Source organism: Sciurus vulgaris, assembly GCF_902686455.1.
Source record: "Sciurus vulgaris genome assembly, chromosome: 5".
In the NCBI taxonomy this organism is placed as follows: domain Eukaryota; kingdom Metazoa; phylum Chordata; class Mammalia; order Rodentia; family Sciuridae; genus Sciurus; species Sciurus vulgaris.
This window is the reverse complement of record NC_136465.1, coordinates 156,657,777-156,676,426: the sequence shown is the minus strand read 5'-3', so window position 1 is coordinate 156,676,426 and position 18,650 is coordinate 156,657,777. Positions and strand designations below refer to the sequence as shown.

At 35.7% G+C, this 18,650-nt stretch overlaps 1 protein-coding gene across 3 annotated transcripts in view; it reads left to right on the top strand.

Moving 5' to 3' along the window:
• The window catches only part of CDK17 (cyclin dependent kinase 17), a 105,434-nt gene that overhangs the window by 13,503 nt on the left and 73,281 nt on the right, over window positions 1-18,650 (top strand). The gene's annotated exons all lie outside the window — the stretch shown is intronic.

Genomic DNA, 18,650 nt, shown 5'->3' with positions numbered 1-18,650 from the left:
ATATGAGAACTGGTATAATTCAGGCTGTTGAGTTTTTCACTTTATCAGTGATGTTGGGTATTTTTTCACATGTCCCAGGGGCCTTTAAGGTCTATCCCTTTGAACTCTTGTGACCTTTGTTTTTTCTAAATAGGTCATTGATCTTTTTCTTCTTGGTTTCAGGAGTTCATGATGTGGATTGCATTTTTTTAAAGATTATTTATGATTTTTTTAAATTCAAAACTTTGTTTCCATGCAAACTTTTTACTTTTATATGATTGTATAATTTTCCCTTTTATGTTTCTAGATTTTGAAATACAGTTAGGAAAGACTTCATCACAGTAAGGTATTAAGGGAATGCATCCATATTTTCTTATAGTACATGTGGTTTCCTTTTTACTTTTAAATTTTAAAGTTGAGATGCTTTAATCCTCCCAATCTTTGGGGTATTTTAAATGTTTTACCTTTTCTTTCAAAATTACTCTTACATAAGGATACCTGGGTCTTTGTGCTTTAAGTGATTCATAGTAAAAGAGATGTCTACAAATTTTCTCTTTTTTGGGGGGGGTGGGTACTGAGGATTGAACTTGGGCACTCCAACACTAGCCACATCCCAAGCCCTATTTTGTATTTTGTTTAGACAGGTTCTCACTGAGTTGCTTAGGTCCTCACTAGTTGCCAAGGCTGACTTTGAACTCACAATCCTTGCCTCAGCTTCCCGAGCCACAGGGATTACAGGCATGCCACTGTGCATGACATTTTCTCTTGACAAAAGTTTCTTTTTACTGTTAAATAGTAGAACAATTGTGGATTGTTCATACATTCAGTTTTCCACATTCTGTTTATCACATGATTCTTGTTTAGATTATTAAGTTTATCAGTGATTTATTTCTTACCTTCCTTAGAACTCCTCACTGATACTTCGATCTGTCTGATATTGGTAACCTCTGTATTTGGTATTTAGAAATTTAATGAGTGAGCCAGTTAGTTTTATTGAGAATCTGGGATCAGTAGTGTCAGTGGATGCTGCCTACTATAGAATGAATTATTATAACCTTTTTTAAAAGGATTCGATTGTCCTCTACACTGTGATGAGTCTGGTATTGTTGAATTGAATTTTTAATAGACATTTAGTAAGGTATCTGGTAGGGTTATGGAATGACCACCAGAAATCACCTGTTGGGTTTCCAGCTTCTACCACTAAAGGAGAATATCACCTTTCTAGAGTTGGTAGCATCTTCAGGGAGTAAAGGATGGCGTAGTGGAAAGTATAGTGAAGTAGAAAGGGACAACAAAGTTGGGGTATTGAGGGTTTGGAATCTGGCTTCAGATGAGTATTTCAGTGTAAGACTGGATTAGTGTTAACTTTTCATCTGCGACCAAAATATCGGATATAAACAACTTAAAGGAGGAATGTTTATTTTGACATAGTTTCAGAATATGGTCTGCTGGCTCCATCGCTTTGGACCTAAGATGAGACAGAACCTCATGACAGAAGTGTATGTTTATTTTGACATAGTTTCAGAATATGGTCTGCTGGCTCCATCGCTTTGGACCTAAGATGAGACAGAACCTCATGACAGAAGTGTATGGCAGAGGAAAGTTGTTCAGCTTATGGCAGCCAGGAAACTGGGAAGAAGGGGAAGGGGAGGGACTGGAGAGAAGATAAACCCTCAGAGAACACTTTCCTCCCATTAACCTATTTCCTTCAACTAGGTACAACCTACCAGGAGTCCATTCAGCTATCAGTGGATTAATCCACTGATAAATCAGAGCCCTCATGATCCAGTCATTTTCCAAAGTCCTACTTCAGAACATATGAGACTTTCCAAATCCAAATCATGACATTCAGAATTAGGGTAAGATTCACAATGTAATAGTTTAGGATTGACAGACTTAGCAAGGCAGAGGTTTTAAGGTAAGATTTTCAGAGTCCCAGAAAGTGAACATTATTTACTGTTGTTTATTGAAAAATTGAACATTCTAATTTGGTTTGTATCGGTTTTTCTGGAAGTTCCTAAAATGAACAGTGAAGTTATGTGGAACTCTTATCTACTTCACAAGACTTTCCTGGAATAGTAAAGTCATTTGTTGAAGATAGCTGAATAGTGATAGTTATTAAAGACTGGTAAACTCAGTATAGACAGTTTCAGTTCTCAGTGCCCATCGAGAACCACAGTAAACTCAAAATGTATTCATAAAAAGTCTAATTCATGGGCATATCTACAAAGACAGTACACTTTCTCAGTGATTGGTTTGGACTTTGGATTTTTTTCCCTGAAGAATCAGGTCTAACATTAACAGTTAAGGCATCTGAAACACTCAGACAGTTGAGTATGAGTCTGTAGCTCAGTGAAGAGATCAGGATCAGAGAGAGAAATTTGGGAGACAGAACACTGAAGTCATGTCCCTGAATGAGCTTGCCTATGAAGGAAACAGATAATATGAAAAATGCTTGGGACTTAAGTTCTTAATGGTCACACTGGTGTGTGTGTGTTGTGGGGGGATATCTGGGAGTGGGGCAAGGGAATAAACCTGAAAAGGAGTGGTCAGAGAGATTGAAAGAAAACCAGGATATTATTATAGGGAAGTCAAGGAAAACGTTTTTAAGACTGATGTGGTAGTGGTCTAACTCCTATAAAATTGGAAGGAGAGGTAAGGATATGTTATTTAGCTACATAGGTGTAGGTTAGTTGAGGAAATTGCTGCTTGCAGGTTTCTGTCTTTAATGTCAACTGTTTACAAATGTGTGCAGATGCAGTTGTGATAGGTGAGGAAGAGGTCATTATGTATTACAATGTATACAGTTTGAAGTGAGCATTGGCCAGAGTGAGAGATCAAGCTCAACCTAGAAATAGAGTACAATTGTTGATCACTGTTGACACTAATTTAGGTTCGTTGATTAAAACTGCTTTATTATGTGACTTCAGCAGCGCTGATGTCAGTGTACAGTTGTGGAGAAAGCCTTAGGTAAATCAAGATTGGGATAGATAAGCATATGCAGTTTTGCCTCAGTAAATGATAGGGACACATTCTGAGAAATGTATCATTAGGAGCTTTCATTATGCAGATATTATAGTGTGTTTATACAAGTCTGAATAGCATAGGTCAGTCACTCAACATGGGCTTTTTGCCACACAGTCAAGAGGCATGGCAAACACAAGATGTTTGAGGTTGCTGTTACCATAAATGTGGCATATTATTTTATAGTAAGCATTTTCCATAAATGTAGAAGGAATATACTCTTAACAGTGAAACGTACAGTATAGTAAATACATAAACCAGTAACAGTTGTTCAAAATCAAGTACTATGTACTATTCATAATTGTATACACTTGGTTTTATATGTCTGGTAGTACAATAGATTTTCTCACACCAGCATTACCACAAACATGAGAGATGGATTATATTTTGACGTCCTAGGTGATAGGAATTTTTCAGCTCCATTGTAATCTTATGGGATCATTGTTGGATATGCAATCTGATCATTAACCAAAATGTTTTGACTGTTTATACATCAGCATAGTCAGAAGTATGTGTACTGTCCTCCCGCTCACTGCCTGTGGAGTGACTGTAGCAAAGCTGCTTTGTTGTGCCACTTCCTTCCTTTCTGATGAATATTCTTACATGTCCTGCTTACTTACCCATAAACTTACTACTTGACTAGTATTTAGCCTGTCTGAAGTTACTTTTACTTCTGTGGAGAAGTAAATTGTTTTTTCCTCCACCTGGTTTTCTCAGGGCTTTGAGGTCTATAGTGGTATTTTTTTTTTTTTTTTTTTGGTGGGGGGAAAGAAGGGATTTTAAAATGGAATTATAAAGAAAATAAGAATTTGCCAAGAGGACAGATCACGGGACGAAGAACAGGAGAACCTAGTGGTTCCAGGTAGAGGGATATGCTTGTGTAAAGCAGAGAGGCCTGAGCAAAACACCTTAAGGGGATGGAAATTATGAATAATTTCACTGAGTCAATGAAAATGCTTACTGGGAATGTGATCTCTAAAGATGGGGCTGAAAAGTAACAGGGTCAGCACATAGGCCTTATATGCCTAGGTGGAGAAAGAGCTATTGGCTCCAGTGATGAATTTTTCAGTGTGTACAATATTCCATGTTATGATGTTATACTAGCATAGGTATTTTATATTGGGAAATTGTAGGATATTTTTTAAAATTTATTTTTAGTTCATTATAGTTTATACATAATGGGTTAATTTTGACATTCATAAATGCATTTAGCACTTTAGCATAGAAGTTATTTAAAATTGAGAATATTTTTGTGGTAATAATTTTACCAACTTGGCTTATATGTTATCCCACAAAAGTTGATCTCATTTTGGCTATGATGGGGAGGGGAAGTGGTCTGTGGTATGTAGCTTGCAGTTTTATATACAGTACATATTATTTGATGTTCATTAGTTGAAAGTATGGTAGAGGAAGTAACATCTGTTGGATGCTTATCTCATGCTAGCCACAGTACATCAATTCTAATTACATTCTTTTGAGATAGTTAACAGTGCTGGGGATTGAACCCAGGACCTTGTGCTTGCTCTACCAGCTGAGCTATATCTCCAGTCCATTAATCCCTTTCTTGAAAAAAGACACTGAACATGGCTTTCTCAGTGTCATACTTCTCACTCTCGCAAGTGTCCAAATGAGGGAATCAGGATTTGAACCTAGTTTAGGCTTACCCTAAAACTTACTCTCAATTTTTGTTATACAAAGTGGACTTTCTGTAGGCTGTAAACCCTTCATCACTAGTGCCAAAGTAGTATATAATTAACATTTCCCCATAGGTGTTAATTAAATGTGGAAATATGTTACCTCTCAGCTTTTGAGGATCAAGACTGAACAGGTAGTGAGTAATAGTGGAGAAAAGAGAGAATCTAGTCCCAGATAGCTAGCCTTTCATTCTCTTGTCGAGAATTCAGATAGCCAAAAGTATCCTGTTGATTAAGAATTCTAGTTCATTCAAGCATCACTGTTTTTAAATGTCTTTCTGTATTCTCATGGGAAACCTATCTTTGAAAATTTAAAAAAATCTTGTCATTTGTAATGCATATATTGCATATTTTATCATCTTTTTATTTTATATTAATTTAACTCAGTACTTTAATTTTCTATTTGTAATATGCTGAGATTTCCTAAATAGGTGGAATTAGTACAATAGAAAAATCCTACAAGAAAAATGAAAAGTTTTGGAAAAAACCAAATTTGTGGCTGTTGAGTTTAGGTATAAATTTTCATCTTACTGTTTTAATTACTGTAGATCTTATAAAGAAAGTGGAATATGCTTTGTTAATTGACTGTTGCTTTGTTCCTTCATGTTAGGATTGGTATGTGAGCAATCTCTAATTTTCCACTTAGCAACTAATGTGGTAGAGGATTAAGATGCCCCCCCCGCCACACAGACAAATAAAATCACCATAAAGTTTTTCTTCAGGTGATGGTAATTTTATAGTTTTAAGGTTAGTCTTGGAAAGATATTCTTGGGGGTTTATTTCCAGTGTCTTCGGAATTGACCATGTAAGAGTGATTTTTTTTCTTAATAGCCTTTCCTTTGCTTAGAGAAAAACTTTACCAGGTTGAAGAGTGCTGGTATTTTTAATATGTTGCCAGGTCTTCTACTGTTGCCAAGGCAAGTTGGCCACTATCCAGTAGAATTGGTCTTATAAAAACTTTAATAGTATTAGTTTTCTAAAAATATAATAAATTATTATTGTGTCATAAATTGTAGAATGACAAATAGTATGTTTAGTTGTTCAGATCAGATGTGTCTTGAAGACAAAGGCTATGAAGTTACTTATACACATTCTTCTTTTTTTCTTTTTAACATGCTGAGAAAATTTATGTTTACCTTGTGCCAAGTATGCTAAGAACATTCTCATTGAAATGTACATGACTATTTAGAAAGTAGGAGATTTTGTGAGACTTGTGTTTTAAAAAAATATAAAAACAATTCCTAATATTAGTTGGTCATACTTGAAAAATGTGTCTTATGATATGGAGTTGATATTTTTGAAGGGAATGAAGTTGCCTTTTAAATATGTAAATTTATGTTATTACTTAATTTTTCTTACTTAAATAAGATCTCCAAGTGCTGTTTTAATTTTTTATTGTTGGAATTAGGATTGAAAAGAGCATAAATGAGGAAGGAAAAAAGGAGGTACTGAGAAATGAAATTAACCAAGGAATATTGTTCTATTGTTCACCTGTACAATATGTAATAGTGAATGCTACTATTATGTATGATTTTAATGCACCAATGCAAATTTTAAAATAAAAAAGTTTCACATATTAAAAAAGGGCAAATGATTATCTTTACTTGATAGGCTGTCTTTACATCAGTGGGATCATCATGAGTCAGGCAGAGGCTTCAGCTTTGTAGATTTGATATACCACTTCAGTTTATTTTGAGGTGATGTAGAACTGTAGAAACAATTCTGCTGATTAGAGACTAAGGTACAGTGTTAATTTAAAAGTATAGAATGAGAAATAATTGACTTGATGTAACAAAAATTATTTGGATATTAGTGATGTGGTGGGGTAGGGGAGAGACTTTTTTTTTATATCCACAGTTTATTTAAAATGTGTCAAAAATAGGATATAACAATGAATAGATAGTGATGGGTTCATGAATAGTTATGTGATAAAACAAGCATGATAATATATAGAATATAGTTAGTAGGTTGGTAGGTTGAAACTTTCATTTTTGCTGTATCTTTGGAAATGTCAAAATAAAATTTGGGGATAGGGTGGAAACAAGAACATTTACTATACAGTTATTTCTCAGTATCTGTGGAAAATTGATTACAGAGTCATTGCAGATAACAAAACCCATGTAGGCTCAAGTCCTGTATATGAAATAGTGTTGTTATTTTCACATAACCTATACATATCCTCCTATAGACTACATTACTTATAATACATAATAGTGTGTATTTTAGATAGTTGTTATACTGCATTAAAGAATATGGCAAAAGTCTGTAGATACTCTGTTCAGAGAAAAATTTTTTTTCATTTTGATATAATACAAGGTTGATTAAATCTGCAGATAAGGAACCCACCCAAACAGAGGGCCAACTGTATGATGGTATTCGATAGTAGAAACAGTTTGATTTTCTAAATTTTTCACCTTCCCTTTTGCAATGCAATTTTGTAACTCCTCCCATAAAGTCTATTTTCTTTCCCCTTAAATCTGAACTGATCTTGGGACTTAATTCATCAATACAAGGAAAGCAACTATGTGCCGGCTGAGTCTTGACCTCCTGAGAATTAAAGAACTCTGCCTCTGCTCTAAGAACATAGAGAGGTAGCTGCTGGAAGATGAGACATACCTATTGAGCTGGATCATTCTATTTAAGGTCAACCTAGAGCAATCTCTGAGCAGGAAGTTGACTGCAAGCCCCTGAGGAGGCCCAATCAAGATCAGCAAAGCAACATAGCCAACTTACGCTTTGTGAGAAATAATAAATTGTTGTTGCTTTAAGATGTTAATTTTTGAAATGACTTGTTAAAAGGAAAAGGAAAGAAATAGAAGATTGTTTGCCTTAAAATTTGGAATATCTTCTTTCATTTTGAAGCTTAATCTCTGTGGGTCCAATCACATTACCTGGTTCAGCAGAGAATAATAAATGCTATATATATTTTTTTTAATGGATCAATGATCCTTTTATTAAGAAGCAGGAGGGCACATTTTCAAGAAGGGAAAATGGTGACTGGCTACAACAAGGTCTGAGTTTTATAGGGCTTAGCAGGTCTAGGTCATGGGAGGAGTTGGTTAGTTACTTTTGGTGGACTTTTGGGTTTTCTCTTGTCTTCTCTTTGTTAGTGTGGCTAAAGGTTTATCAATTTTGTTTATTTTTTCGAAGAACCAACTTTATTTTGTCAATTTTTTGTATTGTTTCTTTTGTTTCAATTTCGTTGATTTCAGCTCTGAGTTTAACTATTTCCTGTCTTCTACTACTTTTGGTGTTGGTCTGTTCTTCTTTTTCTAGGGCTTTGAGCTGCAGTGTTAGGTCGTTTATTTGTTGAGTTTTACTTCTTTTATTGAATGCGCTCCATGAAATAAATTTTCCTCTAAGTACTGCTTTCATAGTGTCCCAGAGATTTTGATATGTTTCTTTGTTCTCATTTACCTCTAAGAATTTTTTAATTTCCTTCCTAATATCTTCTGTTATCCATTCAGCATATAATAGCATATTGTTTAATCTCCAGGTGTTGGAGTAGTTTCTGTTTTTTGCTCTTTCATTTATTTCTAACTTCAATCCATTATGATCTGATAGAATACAAGGTAGTGTCTCTATCTTCTTGTATTTGCTAACATTAGCTTTGTGGCATAATATATGGTCTATTTTAGAGAAGGATCCATGTGCTGCTGAGAAGAAAGTGTATTTGCTCTTGGTTGAATGATATATTCTATAAATGTCCGTTAAGTCTAAATTATTGATTGTGTTATTGAGATCTATGGTTTCTTTGTTCAATTTTTGTTTGGAAGATCTGTCTAGTGGTGAGAGAGGCATGTTAAAATCACCTAGTATTATTGTGTTATGGTCTATTTGGTTTCTGAAATTGAGAAGGATTTGTTTGACGTACATGGATGAACCACTGTTTGGGGCATAGATGTTTATGATTGTTATGTCTTGCTGATTTATGCTTCCCTTAAGCAGTATGAAATGTCCTTCTTTATCCCTTCTGACTAGTTTTGGCTTGAAGTCCACATTATCTGAAATGAGGATGGATACTCCAGCTTTTTTGCTGAAGTCCATGTGCATGGTATGTTTTTCCCCATCCTTTCACCTTTAGTCTATGGGTATCTTTTTCTATGAGGTGAGTCTCTTGCAGGCAACATATTGTTGGATCTTTCTTTTTAATCCAGTCTGCCAGTCTATGTCTTTTGATTGATGAATTCAGGCCATTAACATTCAGGGTTATTATAGAGATATGATTTGGTTTCCCGGTCATTTGGTTCATTTTTAAAATTTTATTTATTTATTTAATTTTTTGACACCACTTGGTTCCTCCTTTATTTGATAATTCCTTTAGGATAATTCCTCCCTTTGCTGATTTGCTTCTTTGTTTTTCATCTCTTCCTCATGGAATATTTTGCTGAGAATGTTCTGTAATGCTGGCTTTCTTTTTGTATATTCTTTTAGCTTTTGTTTATCATGGAAGGATTTTATTTCATTGTCAAATTTTAAGGTAAGTTTTGCTGGGTATAAGATTCTTGGTTGGCATCCATTTTCTTTCAGGGCTTGAAAAATGTTGTTCCAAGCCCTTCTAGCTTTTAGGGTCTGGATTGAAAAATCTGCTGATACCCGAATTGGTTTCCCCCTGAATGTAATTTGGTTCTTTTCTCTCACAGCCTTTAAAATTCTGTCTTTATTTTGTATGTTAGGTATTTCATTATAATGTGCCTTGGTATGGGTCTGTTGTAATTTTGTATATTTGGAGTCCTATAAGCCTCTTGAACTTGATTTTCCATTTCATTCTTCATATTTGGGAAATTTTCTGATATTATTTCATTGAATAGATTGTTCATTCCTTTGGTTTGTTTCTCTAAGCCTTCCTCAATCCCAATAATTCTTAAATTTGGCCTTTTCATGATATCCCATAGTTCTTGGAGATTCTGTTCATGATACCATCTTTTCTGTTTGGTCAACTTTGTTTTCAAGGTTAAATATTTTGTCTTCAATATCTTAGGTTCTGTCTTCCAGGTGTTCTATCCTATTGGTTATGCTTTCTATGGAGTTCTTAATTTGGTTTATTGTTTCCTTCATTTCAAGGATTTGTTTGTTTTTCTTTCAATATCTCTAACTCTTTATTGAAATGATCTTTTGCTTCCTGTATTTGCTCTTTTAACTGTTGATTGGTGTGATCATTCAATGCCTGTATTTGCTCTTTCATCTCATCATTCAATGCCTGCATTTACACTTTCATCTCATCGTTTGCTTCCCTGATCATTTTAATTATGAACATTCTGAACTCCCTTTCTGTCATTTCTTCTGCCATGCTGTCATTGGATTTTATTGATGTACCATCTGGATTTGTTTGGGTCATTTTCTTCTCTTGTTTTCTCATATTGTTCAGGTATCAGTGGACTGCTAAGATATTGCAGATTTCCTCTATTGACTTATAATGTCCCTGAAGATTTCTAGTATATCCCCTCTTAGCCTTCAGTAGCCTGAAGTCTTGGAGGAAGTTGATAATGCTGTGTTCCACAAGGAAGCTGCCTCTCTAGGGGTGGCGGCCTTCAGGAGGGGTATATTCCCTGCTAGTGGGCAGAGGTGCCTCCACTTGTTGACCAATGGTCATCCAAAGGGGTACTAGGCTGCGGGGTGAGGCAAGGCCTGTTTGGGCCTGTGTCTTTGGTTTTACTGTCCTTGTGGGAAAACCTCACCCGGCAGGGAAGACTCACCTGGTGTGGAGGTCTCGCTGGTCAGTTCCCCTCCTAGATGTTCCCCTCAATCTACAACTACCGCCTGGGCTGGGCTGCCTTCCTCTGCAACATTCCCAGGGGCCCGGACCTACCTCCTGGGCCTGGGAGCCTCACCCTTCGCAGACGAGTCTCCTTAGGCTACTTCTTAGAGAATCTGCCCGCAGTCCTGGAACCTTCGCTCTGCCCTTAAGCATGTCTCCCTGCGGCTCTTCCACCAAGAAGCCTCCTAGGTCCTGGGACCCTGCTCTGCACCTAATCGACTGGCTATGCATCCCCTCCTCTGAGCAACCACTTTGAGCCCCGTATAGTCGCTCCAAGTCCCAGCGACCTGCCCCGTTTCTCCTCCTCCTCCAGGTAGCCCCCCCGGGTGTTTAGGAGTGGTCGCTCTGAGTCCAAGTGACCCGCCGCACGCCTCCTCCGGGCAGGCGCCCGGAGCTCTGGTGCGGCCGCTCCGAGACCCAGTGACCCACCGCGCTCCTCCCCCGGGCAGCCCCCCCCCCCCCCGTGTTCAGTAGCAGTAGCTTTGTGAGTCCAAACAACTCACCCCTCGCCTCCTCCTCTGAGCAGCTGCTCGGAGCTCTGATGCAGTCACTCCGAGTTCCAGCCACCGCCACGCTCCTCCTCCTCCTCTGGGCAGCCCCCTGGTGTTCAGGAGTGGTTGCTCTGAGTCCAAACAGCTCGCTGTACAGCTCCTCCTCTGGGCAGCCACCCAGAGCCCCAGTGTTTGCTCCGAGTCCAAGCGCTGTGCTGAGCGGCCTCCTCTACGATGCTCCCAGTTGTCCGAGTTCACTGCTTCAGCGGGGGGAGGGGCATCTCGCCGGGCTTCTCTACTTCACAAAGTTCCCTGCGTTCTGGGATTACCGCCCTATCCGGGACGCCTCCCCAATGGGAGAGACTCACCCGACTGCTTTGAGTTGGTCCCAAGTCTCTCAATATCTCCTCTTTTGAATCCTGAGTCCTGGAGTAACCTGAAACGCAGCTACCCTCTAGTCCACCATCTTGAAAACCTCGACATTTTTTAAAAAAGGTGTCCTTAAGGAATTTATGATATGGTAAAACCCAGACAGTTTTGATTTACATAGGCCACTTAATCCCATAGAGTAAATCAATTTGGGAGGCCAGATTGTAGATTTGAAGACTGGTTGGGAATAGCTTTAGGAGAGTGAGTTTTCAGTCTTCTTTTTATACTCAAATATTAATTGAAGACTCTTAAGAGCCTCTTTCAATTTATGTGGGTTATATTTGTATGTATTGTGTTATATATATATGTGAAAAAATTTCAAATGGTAAGACATTGTAATTTATTTAAAAATAGAAAACATGTTAACACATTTTTAAGTGAAAAAAATAACTTCAAAATAATATGAGGGGCTGGGAATATAGCTCAGCTGATAGAGTGCCTGCCTTGCATGCACAAGGCCCTGGGTTCAATCCTCAGCACCACCAAAAGTAAAGATAAAATAAAAACTATATATATGAGTAGTATTCCACTGTATATATGTACCACATTTTCTTTATCCTTTCATCTTTTGAAGGGCACCTAAGTTGGTCCCGTAGTTTACCTATTGTGAGTTTAGCTGCTATAAACATTGATGTGGTTTTGTCACTGTAGTATGAAGATTTATGTCCTTTGGGTATAAACTGAGGAGTGGAATAACTGGGTTAAATGTTAGTTCCATTCCAAATTTTCTGAGAAATCACCATACTGCTTTCCATAATGGTCGCACCATTTTGCATTCCCACTAGCAATGTATAAGTGAACCTTTTCCCCACATCCTCACCAACATTTATTGTTGCTTGTATTCTACTTGTCTGTACAACTGATTAAAACAAATTTAAAAAATTTTAAGAAGAATAATGTTACTGTTCTTGCATAATAATAATATGCAGGTAATATCGCATATTTTCCAATGTAAGATTAGGAATAGATATTAATTTTATCTTTTCATTACTTTATAAACTAAAAGATGTTTACTAATTATTTATTATTATTCTGTGAATTACCTGTCCATGTTTGCTCATTTCTTAGATTTCTTGTTAATATATAAATGTTCTTTGTAGATTAAAGATCTTTCCCCTTTGCATTTATGTGAAAATATTGGGTGTATCATTAAAGTCTATAATTTATCTAACTAAAAAATATGAGAAGAGATGCATTATATTACATACTTGCAGATCTTTAATGTCTAGCTTACTTGAAAGAGAATTCTCACATCTTAATGCACACTTATACATTTTATTCTATTGAAGTATTCAATGGAGTTTAGACTCTGTTGGAGTTTAGTCTGTGTAAAAACTATACTCTTGGGAGATAAGTGTTAAAAAATCAGATAACATTTTAGTCTTGTAAAAATTATTTTGACCTCAAGACCGACTGTAAAGATTTCTCAGAGCACATTTGGAGAGTCTGCTTTGGAGCAAAATGAAATTGGATCCTGATCCTGTCTTTGATCTTACTGTCTGGATTGGATATTTTTATGGCTATCTTTGTCCAACCTTTTAAACTTAAACCAAATTCATTTCCTACATCTACTCTCAGGAGAAAGCTATGGATAAATAGCGTTAATTCCATAGGCTTTGATTGGAAATGGCAAGCCTAGCTAGCTGTATGATGTCAGGCATATTCATTAACATTTTGGAATCTGTTTCCTCCTATAAAATGGATAGAGAGGTAACAGTTCATGAGACTTTCCTGGGCATCAAATAAGACAAGTATAGCAATTACAGTTTCTAATCAAATTTTACTCTTAAAAGAGGTTAGTTGAAAACACTACCTGAGCTGTGTTCCATTTTTGTCACATACATTTTGAATTGTTTAATTACAGTTGTAAAATATACTAAGTACTTAATAAGATTTGTGTTTCAAAAAAAAAAAAAAGATTTGTTCATCCTTGTGAATAATATAGAGTGGCTTTTTAAATTTTTTTAAGCCACCTTCCTTTTTCTGTCCTATTGTCTAGCACTTATTTGGGCCCACTAGGGTCTTCATAGGGAGTGGGTATTTTAAAAAACACAAACAGCGAGATATCATTTCTTCTCTAAGGTGTTCATAACCTTGTGCTTAAATTAATTGGAAACAATTAATACTATGTTTATTAAAGAGATGTGAAGGCTGTGAGATCATTAGTATAGGAAATATCAGTTTTGTCTAGATAAATACAAAAGGTTGTGCCTTCTCAAACACTGATTTTTGTAACTCCTAGAAGAAAGAAAAACTACCAAGCATCCATCCAGTTCATATTTACTGAGGGAAGATATGTGCTATTATGTAGTGTTTGAGAATATGGATCAGGGTGTTTTACTGCTTCAGTTCTAAGTGACTCCTCTGCTTACTTGCTATAATCCATGTGTGTGTGTGTCTGTGTGTGTGTGTGTGTTTTAATTTCACTGTCTAAATTTTTCCATACATAAAATGGGGATAATTTTAGTAATCTTATAGAGTTAATATTATGGTTAAACGAGTTAATGCATATGATGTTCTAGAACAGATTGGTACTTAATACTGCTTAAATTTTCCTAATACATTAAAAAAAGAATAAGACATAATTTCTTTGACAATGTTAACTTCTAGTACTCCCACAGATCCTGTATTTTAAAATGATTGCTGAAAAATTACATGTGAAAAGTTTTTTTTTTTTTTAAATTCCTGTTATTTAAAGCACTTTTCCCCCTTTACTTACACAGAGAAGAAAATTGATAAAAGACTGGGCCTTTTAGTAGTTAGAATGTGTTTTATCTAAAATCATATTAGTTGATTTTTTTGGGGGTGGGGAGTGATGCTGGGGGTCAAACCCAGGTCTTGCGCACGCTATTCAAGTGCACTACAGCTGAGCCATGTCACCAACCCATATTAGTAATTTTTTGAAGTACGTTCCCCCCTTGAGTTTCTAAGTACCTTTTTAGGTGCATGTTGTGAGAAAAACTGATGCATAGGGCTTATTTAAACTTAAGTCTCACTTATTGAGAGAAAACTTGTCGTTGGCATCAGTAATACTAATCATTTTCTGTACATTTTTAATCATTCTTGAAGGATATTCTGGCTATACCTTGTGAATTGTCTGGTTAATCTTAAAAACAGATAGTTGCTCACATTTCAATGTTGAGACATTTGTTTGAACACATCTTTCAGGTTGTCCTTGGTTATATTACGTTTTGTGTCAAAACTAGGATAGTTAAGTCATAAATATAATTGCATTCTAGGGCAGTATTTGTTGCCTTTTGAAGAAGTAGGGAATGGCATCGTTAAAGTTAATCCTTTTGCTTATAGAAAGAATAGGAAAAGAATGAAAACTTTTCTTTGTCCTTTATGTCACTGAGGATATTGGATAAATGGTAATGCTTGTGAAATATGTACACAGAAGGTAACCTATCAAGGCTCTTAGAAAAATTTAGTTGGAGCGATATGCCTAAAACGAGAGACTTGTGTAGCCATTGTTTCATTTCTGGGTTAAAAATTCAAGTCTATGCATCAGAAAACAAAGTCCTGTTTTCTTCTAGGTTAAAGAATCCATATATTTTGGGAAGCAATTGAAAGTACAAAAGAGCATCTACTTTGGACTCCTTTATAAACATTTTTATACTCCAAGCACCTTTTTTTTTTTTTGTCTGTTTAATTGAACAGCCCTATTGCAATTAAATGATGATTGCTCTTTCTCCAATAGTTGAGTAAAATTAATGAGAGTAAATTAATTCTGGATTGAATAATGGTTACTTTTTTTCTGATTTTACTTTCTTACTACTCATGAGTTCTTGGTGTATACTATTAGATTTTCTTTCCTATTGATTGCACACCTAATGACTTATATTTTAATCAAATTTGAAGTATGTTGTTATAAAAACATTCACATAAATGAACTTAGATGCCTAGGAGCTCACTATAAATGTTGTCTCCAAAGCATAATGAGGACAGAAATTAATAGGTCTAATCCTCTAATAAATATTTTAAATTTCTGAATAAAATATGATGTAAATCTTAGCTGATACCCACATATTTCAAAGTTTTTATTGTGTGACTCAAGTTTGCTTCAAGTATTTTAGATGACATAGATTGTTGGATGCTTGCAAAGACTGCTGTGTACAGCATATATTTTGTTTTTTCACAAAAATATTGTTTTAAAGTTTGATATGATCTTTTCTGTTATTTTTATTATTATTAATCATTAATTATACAGATTAATGGGTTTCACTGAAACATTTGTGTACATTCATATATCCTGCCTTGATCATGTGCACCTTCCTTCTACCCTCTATTGCTCCCCTCCCTACTTTTCCTTCCCTTTCCCTGATGGCCTTTCTTCTGCTTTCAGGGTTTTTTTTTCTTTCCCTTTCTTTTTATAGGGTTCATATAAGAGAGAAATTATGTGATACTCCTCTTTCTGTGTCTGGCTTATTTCACTTAACTTGATGTCTTTCAGTTCTATCCATTTTCCTGAAAATGATGGGATTTCATTCTTATTTATGGATAATACTTGTGTATTTCTACTGTATTTATCCATTCTTCTGTTGATGGGTACCTAGACTGATTACATATCATAGCTATTGCAAGTAATCCCACAATAAACATGAGTATACATGTATCTCTTTTGTATGCTGACTTCATTTCCTTTTGATATATACCAGGAGTTACATGGCTGGATCATATGATAGTTCTATTTTTAATTTTTTGAGAAGACTTGTACTGTTTTCCATAGTGGCTATACTAGTTTACTTTCCCCAGCAACAGTGTACGAGGGTTCAGTTATTTACATTCTTGCCAGCATGTTATTTTTTTATTTTTTATTTTTTTTTAGATAATGGCCATTTTGACTGGTGAGATGGAATCTCAATATAGTTTTTTTTAAATTATTATTTTTTATTTTTTGGTACCAGGGATTGAACCCAGGAGCACTTAACTACTGAACCGCATCCCTAACCCTTTTTAAAAAATGTTTTTTGTTTTGAGACAGGGTCTCCCTTTGTTGCCTAGGACCTTGGTAAATTATTGAGGCTGTCTTTGAACTTATGATCCTCCTGCTTCAGCCTCCTGAGTTGCTGGAATTACAGGTGTGTGCCACCTTGCCCATTTCAATATGTTTCTGTTGTTGTTGTTGTTGTTTTGGTACTGGGTGCTTAACACTGAACTACCTCCCCAGCCTTTTTTTCTATTTCATTTAGAGACAGGGTCTCCATAAGTTGCATGGGGGCCTCCTCGCTACATTGCTGAGGCTGGTTTAGAACTTGTAATCCTCTTACTTACGCCTCACAAACTGCTGGGATTAAGGTAGACACCACCACGTCCTGCTCAATATAGTTTTGATTTGCATTTCCCAGATGACTAAAGATGTGTTCATATATATATATACATATATGTGTGTGTGTGTGTATAGGCTATTTGTATTTCTTTTGAGAAGCCTCTGTTCAGATCAGTTGTCCATGTTTTGATCAAATTACTTGTTTTTTAAAAATTTTAAAAATTCGTTAAAATTTTTTTGAGTTTTAAAATATATTCTGAATATTAATCCTCTGTCAGATGAATAGATGGCAAACATTTTCTCCCATTCTGTAGATTTCTATTAACTGATTGTTTGTGGTACAGAAATTTTTAATTTGATGTATTCCCATTTGTCAATCCTTGCTTTTGTTTCCTGAGCTCCTGGAGTACTCATAAATTGTTGCCTTTACCAAAATCTTGGAGTGTTTTCTGTGTGTGTGGGTGTGTGTGTGTGTGTGTTTTAGTAGTTTCCATGTTTTATGTCTTCATTAAGGTCTTTGATCAATATCGATTTGATTTTTGTACAGGGTGAGAGATAGGAGTCTAGTTTCGATTTTCTGTATGCAGATACTCAGTTTCCCCAGCCCATTTGTTTAGAGGACATCATTTCCCCATTGTATGTTTTTAGCACATTTGTCAAGAATCAGTTGGTTGTAGATATGTTTATTTATTTCTGGTTCCTCTCCTCTGTTCTGTTGGTCTTTGGATCTGTTTTTAATGCTAGGACCATGCTGTTTTGTGTCACTGTGGCTCTGTAGTATATTTTACAATCAGGTATTGCGATGCTACCAGCATTACTCTTTTTGCTTGCAATTTCTTTAGCTATTTGGGATTATTTGTGTCTCCATATGAATAGGTTTATTTTTTTCTAGTTCTGTGAAGGATGTCATCAGTGTTTTGTTGGAAATTGCATTGAATCTATAGATCATTTTGGGTAGTATGACCATATTTACAAATTCTAGAATAAGGGAGTTCTTTCCATCTTCTAGTGTTGTCTGCAGTTTCTTCCTTCAGATTTTATAATTTTTGTTATAGAGGTCTTTCACCTCCTTAGGTATATTATAGGATAAAATTTTTGAGGCTATTGCTAACGGAACTGCTTCACTTATTTCGCTCTGAGTTCGTTATTAGTGTACATAAAAGCTACTGATTTTTGTATGTTGGTTTTTTTTAATACCTTTGTTTGTTTGTTTATTCTTCTGTGGTACTGAGGATCGAACCCAGTGCCTCACACGTGCCAGGCAAGAGCTCTACCACTGAGCCACAACCCCAGCCCATATGTTGATTTTTTATATCCTGTTACTTTGCTGAATTTGTTTGTGTTCATCAGTTCTACGAGTCTTTTGGTGTAGTCTTTAGGATTTTCGAAGTATAGAATCATATTGTCAGCAAATAGGAATAATTGGATTTCCTCCTTTGCTACATATATACCTTTTATTTCTTTTTCTTGCCTAGTTGCTCTGGCTTAAGTTTCTTGTACTGTATTGAATAAGAGTGGCGAAAGCCCACATCCTTTTTTTTTTGTTCCTGATCTTAGAGGAAATGCTTATCAGTTTGTCCCCTTTCAGGATGATGTTGGCTATGGGTTTGTCTTACATACCTTTATTATATTGAGATATGATCCTTCTATATCTAATTCACTCAGGACTTTTATCATGAAGGGATGTTGAATTTTACCAAGGACTTTTTCTATATTTTTGAGATGATCATGTGATTTTTGTTCTTAATTCTGTTTATGTGCTATCTTAGGTGTTCATATATTGGACCATCTTTGTGTCTCTGGAATGAAACCAGTTTTATCATGGAGTATGATCATTTTAATGTGCTATTAAATTTGATTTGCAAGTATTTTACTGAGGATTTTGCATTTGTATTCATCAGGGATGTTGGGCTATGGTTTTCTTTCTTTTTTTTAAAAAATTGTTTCCTTACCAAGTTTCAGAAGCAGGGTAATAATGGCTTAATAGAATGAGTTTGGAAGGGTTT